Raw genomic sequence first — 10,233 nt, forward strand, 5'->3', positions numbered from 1 at the left:
CCTCTTCTGTCTGGCAGTGTACAGAGCTTTGGGTCTCAGTCTACAGCTCTCAGGAGATCTACTGTATACCGCTCTGTTGGTCGTGAGGGATGGCGTAGTAAAACGTCAAAGTGGCATTACATTACGGTAGTTTGGAAGAGGATTAGGGTAGAAGTTTTCAAACTGTGGGTCGCAGAGTGGGAAAAGGTGGGTCGCGCACCTTGGCTGCAGCTAAATTTCTTATCCAATTATGGCGCGATGGAGACATTGCCTCCTCTCGTGACTTTCTCACATTCATTCTGTTACCCCCCCACTAAACCCACCGCATGCTTTAGGGGGTCTGTTAAAACTCAATGGGCACAGGGGAAGTAAGAAACACTCCCGCTGTATCATATTTTGTAATATTTTCAAATATTTTCATTGTTTTATTTTTGAAATATAGATGAACTTGTGCTCTATGAACAAACACCCAAATGCACAGAATGCCTGCTTCAGACATTGAGCTCTCTTTTAAGCTTTATCAAGGTGCTGTCATAGCTGAGCTGTTTTTTTCTTAGAGCTCTGCTCTTGGGGCCTTATACGGTTGACTCCTGTCCTGAATAAGGTTTTAAAAGCTGGGACTTCCTTTTCCTATATGTTATAGAAGCTTGGGTATCTTCTCCTACTATTGGAGGATATTGGCTTAGGGAGTGGTACCACTATACAGTCTATATGAGTAATTTTGGATGCGCCCTTGGGGTTGATGCAATAAACCGTAGAGTCAATTTATACTATGCCCGTTATGTATGTGCATATTCACAACTTACTGAGGAAGGCATTCCCTCAGCATGGCGTAGTGGGTATTGGTTCCCCATAGCATCAATATCAGATGCAGCATTGAAGTTTCACTTCGAAAGGAGACATCTGTTACATTCTCGTTCTCTGAGAAAGTGAATGAGAAAACAAGGTTACATTAACTAGTGGTTCTATCATAAACCATGGTTAAAATGGTATAAAATACAAAAGACAACACAAGGCAGTAATAATCATACACATAATGTCCTGGAGATATGCATGTTAATTCATAAAAGGTTTGCCTATGAACTAATTGAAAGAGTCCTATTTCATGGGCATTATATGTGTTTGAATAGGGAAATGGAGTGAGAGTTAACTCTTTCAACATTCCTTTTGGTCGTAAATGGCTTTTGATGTTATGGTGGAATATGTCCCGCTTTCTAAATTAAAGAGCCAATTGCTGGTTGGTAAAGTCATTGCGTCACTGCAGCTGCCGTTTGAAGCTCAGGTTCCCATAGAAGCCTAAGACTCGCGCTGAGGACTAAACATGCACAGTGGCTGGTCTAGCCTGAAAAAAAATTAACTTTTCTAATGCTATTTGACCATATTAAACAATATTTATTTGATTGTTTATGTCACACTCTCCAACATTATTTGAAATAAGTTAATTAAGTGTGAGTTTGGCAAGCAGTTTTTGAGATTTCAGGATTCCCCCATTCAAATAGATAGGTTTTGGATGCCTGAAATAGCTGCCAAGAGGAATTGCAAATATGGCCACCATGTGAACAGGCTTTCCTTGAAAGGGATTTGAATCACCTTGCATAAAACATTTTAATACTTTCCACTGAGGTACCCCAGTGACCAATTGATGTGATTTGGATACCTCCGTTCCCCAAACAACCTTGAAGGACCTACCTGTGAGGTAAGATTTAAACCAGCAAAGTAGAGTTCCAGTGATTCCCAGGGATGAGAGGGTAGATACAAGGATGATGATAAATTGTGTTGAAACCTGCAGATACTGTAGATCTAGCTGAATGAGAACTGATGATTTCAACTCTGCTCTTGTTACTCTTTGTGTAAGTGTTTACAAATTTTTTTTTGAAATAGTGGGGTTACCCAAGCCTGATGGAATGCAGTAGGGATAATGCCTATGAGGAGAGATGTGTTGATGATGTGTGTGAGTGATGGTAAAAGAGTAGGAGCAAGGGTTTGTATAAGGTGTGAGGGGATTGGGTCTGTAGGGTGGCTGGAGAAGTTAAGAAGATTTCGTTCTCTTTAAGAGGAGAGGAGGAGGAAAGAACATGGTCAGCTGTGGCAACTTCTTTCACGTTGTCATTATGGGTTATTGTTTGTAAAATTTTGAGGAAAATAATGAATTTAATCAATTTTGGAATAAGGCTGTAACATGAAAAAATGTGGAAAAAGTGAAATGCTGTGAATACTTTCCAGATGCACTGTATATCCCAAAGGTAGCATGTAAGGGGTGAAAAGCAACGGTCCTAGAACTGAGCCTTGCGGTACTCCATTCTGAACTTATGATAGATATGATTCCTCTTCATTTACTGCTACATTTGGTACAATTGATGATGGTTAGATATGCCAGTGCATTTCCAATAATGCCAATATAATTGAGCCTATTTAAAAGAATGCTGTGGTCAATAGTATCAAGTGCAGCAAATAGACAGAGAGCAACAATGATCGAATGATAATAGTCAAGTCAATTGTAACTCTAGGCTAGAGGTGAAGCATTGATTGACTGATAGACAACTACTCTGTAAGTGTTTGTAACTTTTCTCATTTGATTATTTGTTCATTTGTTGTTGGATAAGTGTGTCTGTGTAGTGCAGTGGTGTGTATTATTAGTTTTGGTGTATTCTCGCGGTGTGTGTGGGAGTTAGCATTTGTTGAGTTAGCATTTGTTTGGTCATTGCCACGTTGGGAGTGAGTTTGTTGGGGGCTTGGCCAGCGAGGTATTAAAAGCCTCGTGTGTTTGTAGCATTTGGCTAGAGGTGAAGCATTGATTGACTGATAGACAACTACTCTGTAAGTGTTTGTAACTTTTCTCATTTGATTGTTTGTTCATTTGTTGTTGGATAAGTGTGTCTGTGTAGTGCAGTGGTGTGTATTATTAGTTTTGGTGTATTCTCGCGGTGTGTGTGGGAGTTAGCATTTGTTTGGTCATTGCCACGTTGGGAGTGAGTTTGTTGGGGGCGTGGCCAGCGAGGTATTAACCCTTTAGGCACCAGAGGTTTTTTCCTAAAACGTTCGATTTTGATATCTTAATTTCAAAAGGCTATATCTTAAAAGTGATAAAAGATAGAAACTTTCTGTAAATTAGAGAAATATTAAGGAGGACCCTAAGTTTATGTAGAGATTACATTTTCCCATCTAATTTGCGTATTATGACATCATAACGTGGGGCAATCTTGGATTATAGAATTTTCATGAAAAGCCACATGTTTAAATGATAAAATGCAGCACTTCTTTCCCCCCAAAATGTCCCTCACCTTCTGTGTGCTATATTGCACAATACTGAATGTTCAGGTAAATAGTAAATACTAAATAGTAAACAAACTGTGTAAATCATTACTAATAAATGATAGAAACAAACCAAATGCATGTAGCGGTTTGCCTTTTGCTGTAGAGATTTTCCATTTACTACATACAGTAAGCACTCTGATTCCATATATAGGGCACATATATTTTATACAGTCTTGTTCAAAATAATAGCAGTACAATGTGACTAACCAGAATAATCAAGGTTTTTCGTATATTTTTTTATTGCTACGTGGCAAACAAGTTACCAGTAGGTTCAGTAGATTCTCAGAAAACAAATGAGACCCAGCATTCATGATATGCACGCTCTTAAGGCTGTGCAATTGGGCAATTAGTTGAATTAGTTGAAAGGGGTGTGTTCAAAAAAATAGCAGTGTGGCATTCAATCACTGAGGTCATCAATTTTGTGAAGAAACAGGTGTGAATCAGGTGGCCCCTATTTAAGGATGAAGCCAACACTTGTTGAACATGCATTTGAAAGCTGAGGAAAATGGGTCGTTCAAGACATTGTTCAGAAGAACAGCGTACTTTGATTAAAAAGTTGATTAGAGAGGGGAAAACCTATAAAGAGGTGCAAAAAATGATAGGCTGTTCAGCTAAAATGATCTCCAATGCCTTAAAATGGAGAGCAAAACCAGAGAGACGTGGAAGAAAACGGAAGACAACCATCAAAATGGATAGAAGAATAACCAGAATGGCAAAGGCTCAGCCAATGATCACCTCCAGGATGATCAAAGACAGTCTGGAGTTACCTGTAAGTACTGTGACAGTTAGAAGACGTCTGTGTGAAGCTAATCTATTTTCAAGAATCCCCCGCAAAGTCACTCTGTTAAAAAAAAGGCATGTGCAGAAGAGGTTACAATTTGCCAAAGAACACATCAACTGGCCTAAAGAGAAATGGAGGAACATTTTGTGGACTGATGAGAGTAAAATTGTTCTTTTTGGGTCCAAGGGCCACAGGCAGTTTGTGAGACGACCCCCAAACTCTGAATTCAAGCCACAGTACACAGTGAAGACAGTGAAGCATGGAGGTGCAAGCATCATGATATGGGCATGTTTCTCCTACTATGGTGTTGGGCCTATTTATCGCATACCAGGGATCATGGATCAGTTTGCATATGTTAAAATACTTGAAGAGGTCATGTTGCCCTATGCTGAAGAGGACATGCCCTTGAAACGGTTGTTTCAACAAGACAATGACCCAAAACACACTAGTAAACGGGCAAAGTCTTGGTTCCAAACCAACAAAATTAATGTTATGGAGTGGCCAGCCCAATCTCCAGACCTTAATCCAATTGAGAACTTGTGGGGTGATATCAAAAATGCTGTTTCTGAAGTAAAACCAAGAAATGTGAATGAATTGTGGAATGTTGTTAAAGAATCATGGAGTGGAATAACAGCTGAGAGGTGCCACAAGTTGGTTGACTCCATGCCACACAGATGTCAAGCAGTTTTAAAAAACTGTGGTCATACAACTAAATATTAGTTTAGTGATTCACAGGATTGCTAAATCCCAGAAAAAAAAATGTTTGTACAAAATAGTTTTGAGTTTGTACAGTCAAAGGTAGACACTGCTATTTTTTTGAACACACCCCTTTCAACTAATTGCCCAATTGCACAGCCTTAAGAGCGTGCATATCATGAATGCTGGGTCTTGTTTGTTTTCTGACAATCTACTGAATCTACTGGTAACTTGTTTGCCACGTAGCAATAAAAAATATACTAAAAACCTTGATTATTCTGGTTAGTCACATTGTACTGCTATTATTTTGAACAAGACTGTATATTATGCATAATAGCCCCTCTGCCCCGTGTCACGGCCCGTCTGCTCGCAGAATCAGGGTCCGCGAACAGAAGACCCAACACTTCATTATGGGTAAGCTTTATTGATGCCATTAGAAAATAATAATAGTAATAATAATCAAATGCAAATACTCGCTGACGTTGACAATGCTCTGATAAAACAGCTCACTCGTACGTCAGCTCCGCTTTTGTTTACACTGATTTAATGCGCTCTTGCTCGTATATTTTGTATAAAATCATGATGTATGTATGAGTCAGGGATGAAGTACGACATGTCTACCATCTAGTGGAGGGGAGGTTGAATGAAATTTGACACCCTATTTGACAAAATCGGCCGTTTTATTCAGTGACACATCTTGTCGAGTAAACTCGACCGTGGCGCCAAGAGGGTTAAAAGCCTTGTGTGTTTGTAACATTTGGCTAGAGGTGAAGCATTGATTGACTGATAGACAACTACTCTGTAAGTGTTTGTAACTTTTCTCATTTGATTGTTTGTTCATTTGTTGTCAGATAAGTGTGTCTGTGTAGTGCAGTGGTGTGTATTATTAGTTTTGGTGTATTCTCGCGGTGTGTGTGGGAGTTAGCATTTGTTGAGTTAGCATTTGTTTGGTCATTGCCACGTTGGGAGTGAGTTTGTTGGGGGCGTTCCCAGCTGCTTTCAATAATGATACTCAGGTGAGTATAAATAGCGTGATAGTCTTCACACTGCCGGCAGCGGAAGCGGCAGTGTGAAGCCCTCCTTGTGTGAAGACCAACGAGTGTAAAGACTTCAACTCTTCAAGAGTTGAAGTCTTTACACTCGTTGGTCTTGCACAGGACCAACGAGTGTAAAGACTTCAACTCTTCCCTGTGCAAGACCAACGAGTGTAAAGACTTCAACTTTTCCCTGTGCAAGACCAACGAGTGTAAAGACTTCAACTCTTCCCTGTGCAACTCCTCCCGAGCAAGGACCCCGGCAAGGCACTTAAATATCATCTTCCTTTTCATTATTTGTGTTCGGTTCTTTTCTAATTCCTATCTGGCCTTTTCTCTGATCTGTATTCACCATGTGCTTTCAAATCTCAACTATAACTACTAGCACTCGTAAATCACGCTCTGTACGCACGAGATGGCGCAATCCTAAAAAATTTGGCGCTATATCCTAACATCCTCTGCTACTTTACTCTCTATTCCAATTGGTCTCTGGAATTGCCCGTCTGCTGTAAACAAAGCAGACTTTATTTCATCTATTGGGACTCATTCTCAGCTAAGCCTCATGGCCCTAACTGAGACCTGGATCAAACCAGAGGACACTGCCACTCCTGCAGCCCTCTCAACCAATTTAACTTTTTCACACACTCCTCGGCCTATTGGGAGGGGTGGGGGTACTGGTTTGCTTATCTCAAATGATTGGAAATTTGATCCATTACCATCTCTACCGGCCATTTCATTTGAATCGCACTCAATCACTATAACTCACCCTGTTAAAATCCATGTGGTAGTGGTCTATCGTCCTCCAGGTCACCTCGGTAACTTTGTGGAGGAGTTGGATGTGTTACTTTCTAGCTTCCCTGAGGATGGCACTCCACTGATTCGGCTTGGTGACTTCAACATCCATCTTGATAAACACCTAGCCGCAGACTTCAGCACTCTACTGACTTCATTTGACCTTAAGTTAGTATCTACTACGGCTACTCACAGATCAGGTAACCAATTAGACCTCATCTACACACGCAACTGCTCCACGGACAACACTTTAGTTACTCCATTACACACCTCAGACCGCTTTCTCATCACTCTTAACCTCATACTGACTCCTGATACAACACGTACTCCTACACAGATTACCTTTCGGCGTAATCTACGCTCACTCTCTCCCTCTCGCCTATCCACTATGGTTTCATCTTCACTCCCTCCACCTGCTCAGTTCTTAGTACTGGACACTAACAGTGCTACCGACACTCTTTGCTCCACTCTAGACAGTTTTTGCCCCCTTTCATCCAGACCAGCCCGCCCCACCCCATCTGCCCCCTTGCTGTCTGATGTTCTCCGTGAACATCGCTTTGGACTCAGGGCGGCAGAGAGGAAATGGCGGAAATCTAAAAACTATACTGACCTTACCTTGTATCAGTCTCTTCTCTCTTCTTTCTCTACAAATGTCTTCACTGCTAAAACCACATACTACCACAACAAAATCAACAAATGCTCTGACTCTCGCAAACTCTTTAAAACATTCTCCTCTCTCCTTTGTCCTCCTCCTCCCCCTCCTTCATCAACTCTTACAGCTGATGACTTTGCATAATTTTTCACAAACAAAACATCTCTCATCAGCAACCAGTTCTCCTCATCACAAACTGACACGCACATCTCAACAACTAACACGAACACGCTTCCATCCTTCTCTCCGCTCTCCGAGGCAGATATTTCTAAACTCATCCTTTCCAATCACCCTACTACCTGTCCACTTGATCCTATACCCACTCACCTCCTTCAGGCCATTTCTTCTTCAATCACTCCTGCACTCACTCACATTGTCAACACTTCTCTTCACACGGGAACCTTTCCCACAGCATTTAAGCAAGCTCGGGTAACCCCACTGCTTAAGAAAACCTCTCTGAATCCAGCACTTTTAGAAAACTACCGACCGGTATCCCTTCTGCCTTTCATTGCAAAGACCCTTGAGCGTGTTGTGTTCAACCAACTCTCTATGTTTCTTGAACGGGACAACCTCCTAGACAACAACCAATCCGGCTTCAAAAGCGGCCATTCGATTGAGACTACATTGCTCTCTGTAACTGAGGCAGTGAGACTGGCAAAAGCAGCTTCCAAATCCTCAGTGCTCATTCTGCTGGATCTGTCTGCTGCTTTTGACACAGTTAACCACCAGATCCTCCTGTCAACACTTAAGAAGACGGGGATCTCAGGAACTGCTCTCCAGTGGTTCAGGTCTTACCTCTCTGGTAGGTCCTACAGGGTGTCATGGAGAGGTGTAGTGTCTAAGTCACATCATCTAGCTACTGGGGTACCCCAGGGCTCACTCCTTGGACCACTTCTGGGAACCAGGAATACTTCCCATAACACCTGATGTACTCGTTACATCATAAAAAGAGTGCCATCTACGCTAATGTTAGTCTCTCTGTTTATCCCGAGGTTTATCCCGGATCTGGGCCCTGTCCGAATCGGATGGTGGACCTGCCTGGACATGACCAGCTCATCCTGGAGTGTCTGCTGAGCCGTGTCAATTGGTGTCTCCTCTGAATTTGCCTCACTGGCACGACATGCTCAAAATCCATCTTCAGCGCAATAATTCCGATCTTTCATGTATTCATACTCTTGTGTAATCGACGCCCCATCCTAAATAAATCTGTCTCTTCCGTGATACCCTGAAATTTTGAATATTCCAATCTAATATGATTTCTGACCTGTAAGGTTGCCAGAATAAAAATCCTACACAGTGTGTTAATAGGCCAGAGGAGAACTGGCACCCCGACTGAGTCTGGTTTCTCCCAAGGTTTATTTTTCTCCATCACACCCTGATGGAGTTTTGGTTCCTTGCCACTGTCGCCTTTGGCTTGGCTTGCTCAGTTGGGGACACTAAAAATATGATTAAAGTTATTCAACTTATTATACAAATAAAATGTATGAATTAGGTCTTATTTAATTCTATAAACTATAATACTGATCTGCCAACATTGTCGCTATATGATAAATTAAAATAAGCTGATAACATCACTGTTTTCTCCAGTACGACTGTACAGCCAAATCTAATTTTGTCGCAATATTATCCTGTTTGACACTGTGAAGCTGCTTTGACACAATCGTGATTGTAAAAGCACTATATAAATAAAGTTGATTGATTGATTGACTTCTCTTCTCCATCTACATGTCATCATTAGGTTCTGTCATTCAGAAACACGGCTTCTCCTATCAATGCTATGCTGATGACACTCAACTCTACTTCTCATTTCAACCAGATGATCCTACAGTAAGTGTTCGTATCGCTGCCTGTCTGACAGACATTTCTGACTGGATGAAAGAGCATCATCTTAAACTCAATCTTGCAAAGACAGAATTACTTGTTTTCTTAACCATCCCAGCACTTCTTCAAAAAATTTCCATTCAGCTTGGTTCATCGACCATAACTGATTTGCTTTATACAACATTAGAAAGATTAGACCCTTCCTATCAGAACAGGCTGCACAACTCCTGGTTCAAGCTCTTGTTCTCTCCAGACTGGACTATTGTAATGCTCTTCTGGCTGGGCTTCCAGCATGCACTATCAAAATCTTGCAGCTGATCCAGAATGCAGCGGCGAGAGTGGTCTTTAATGAGCCGAAGAGAGCGCATGTTATGCCTCTCTTCATCAAACTGCACTGGTTGCCAATGGCTGCTCGCATCAAATTCAAGGCACTAGTTCTCGCCTACAAAACAACCACTGGCTCTGCACCAATATACCTAAACTCACTTGTTCAGACTTACACACCCTCCAGAAGCTTGCGTTCTGCGAGTGAGCGGCGCCTCGTGGTTCCATCCCAAAGAGGCATGAAATCGCTCTCACGGACATTTTCCTGGACCGTTCCCACCTGGTGGAATGACCTGCAGATCTCAATTCGTGCTGCCGAGTCTGTAGCCATTTTTAAAAAACATCTTAAGACACATCTTTTCCAATTGCACTTGACCAAAACAGAATAGCACTTACTGATCACCACAGCAACGACCAAAAAGCGCACACTCCTGGATCATATCTACGTCTCTCATCCGGATTTGTGCCTTCAGGCCGGTATGTTACATAGTTATCATAGCTATCAAAATCCAGTGTTCTGTATTTTGCGTACGTGAGTTTTTGTTGTAGATGGCTATTGCTGCGCGTTTAGCTAGATACCATACAAAACCAACCTTTTGGGCCACTGAATCTGCATTAACGACAACAGTTGGGGCAACAGCCTTAGTCCTAATGGGTTGTTATCTTAGCTATCAAAATCCAGTGTTCTGTATTTTGCGTATGTGAGTTTTTGTTGTAGATGGCTATTTAAAAAAATAAAATAAAATAAAAAATTGTGTACTGTGCTAATTAATTGAGATTTCTTACAGCTCTTACAGGTTGTTGGCCTTGTTTGTTTCGTTGCTTCTATTGCTCTCCCC

General features: G+C 41.5%; 1 protein-coding gene across 6 annotated transcripts in view; it reads left to right on the forward strand.

The window, feature by feature from the left end:
- The window catches only part of LOC137079053 (calcium-responsive transactivator-like), a 63,041-nt gene that overhangs the window by 39,863 nt on the left and 12,945 nt on the right, over positions 1–10,233 (forward strand). The window lies entirely within an intron of this gene.

This window comes from Pseudorasbora parva, chromosome 6, assembly GCF_024679245.1.
Source record: "Pseudorasbora parva isolate DD20220531a chromosome 6, ASM2467924v1, whole genome shotgun sequence".
In the NCBI taxonomy this organism is placed as follows: Eukaryota; Metazoa; Chordata; class Actinopteri; order Cypriniformes; family Gobionidae; genus Pseudorasbora; species Pseudorasbora parva.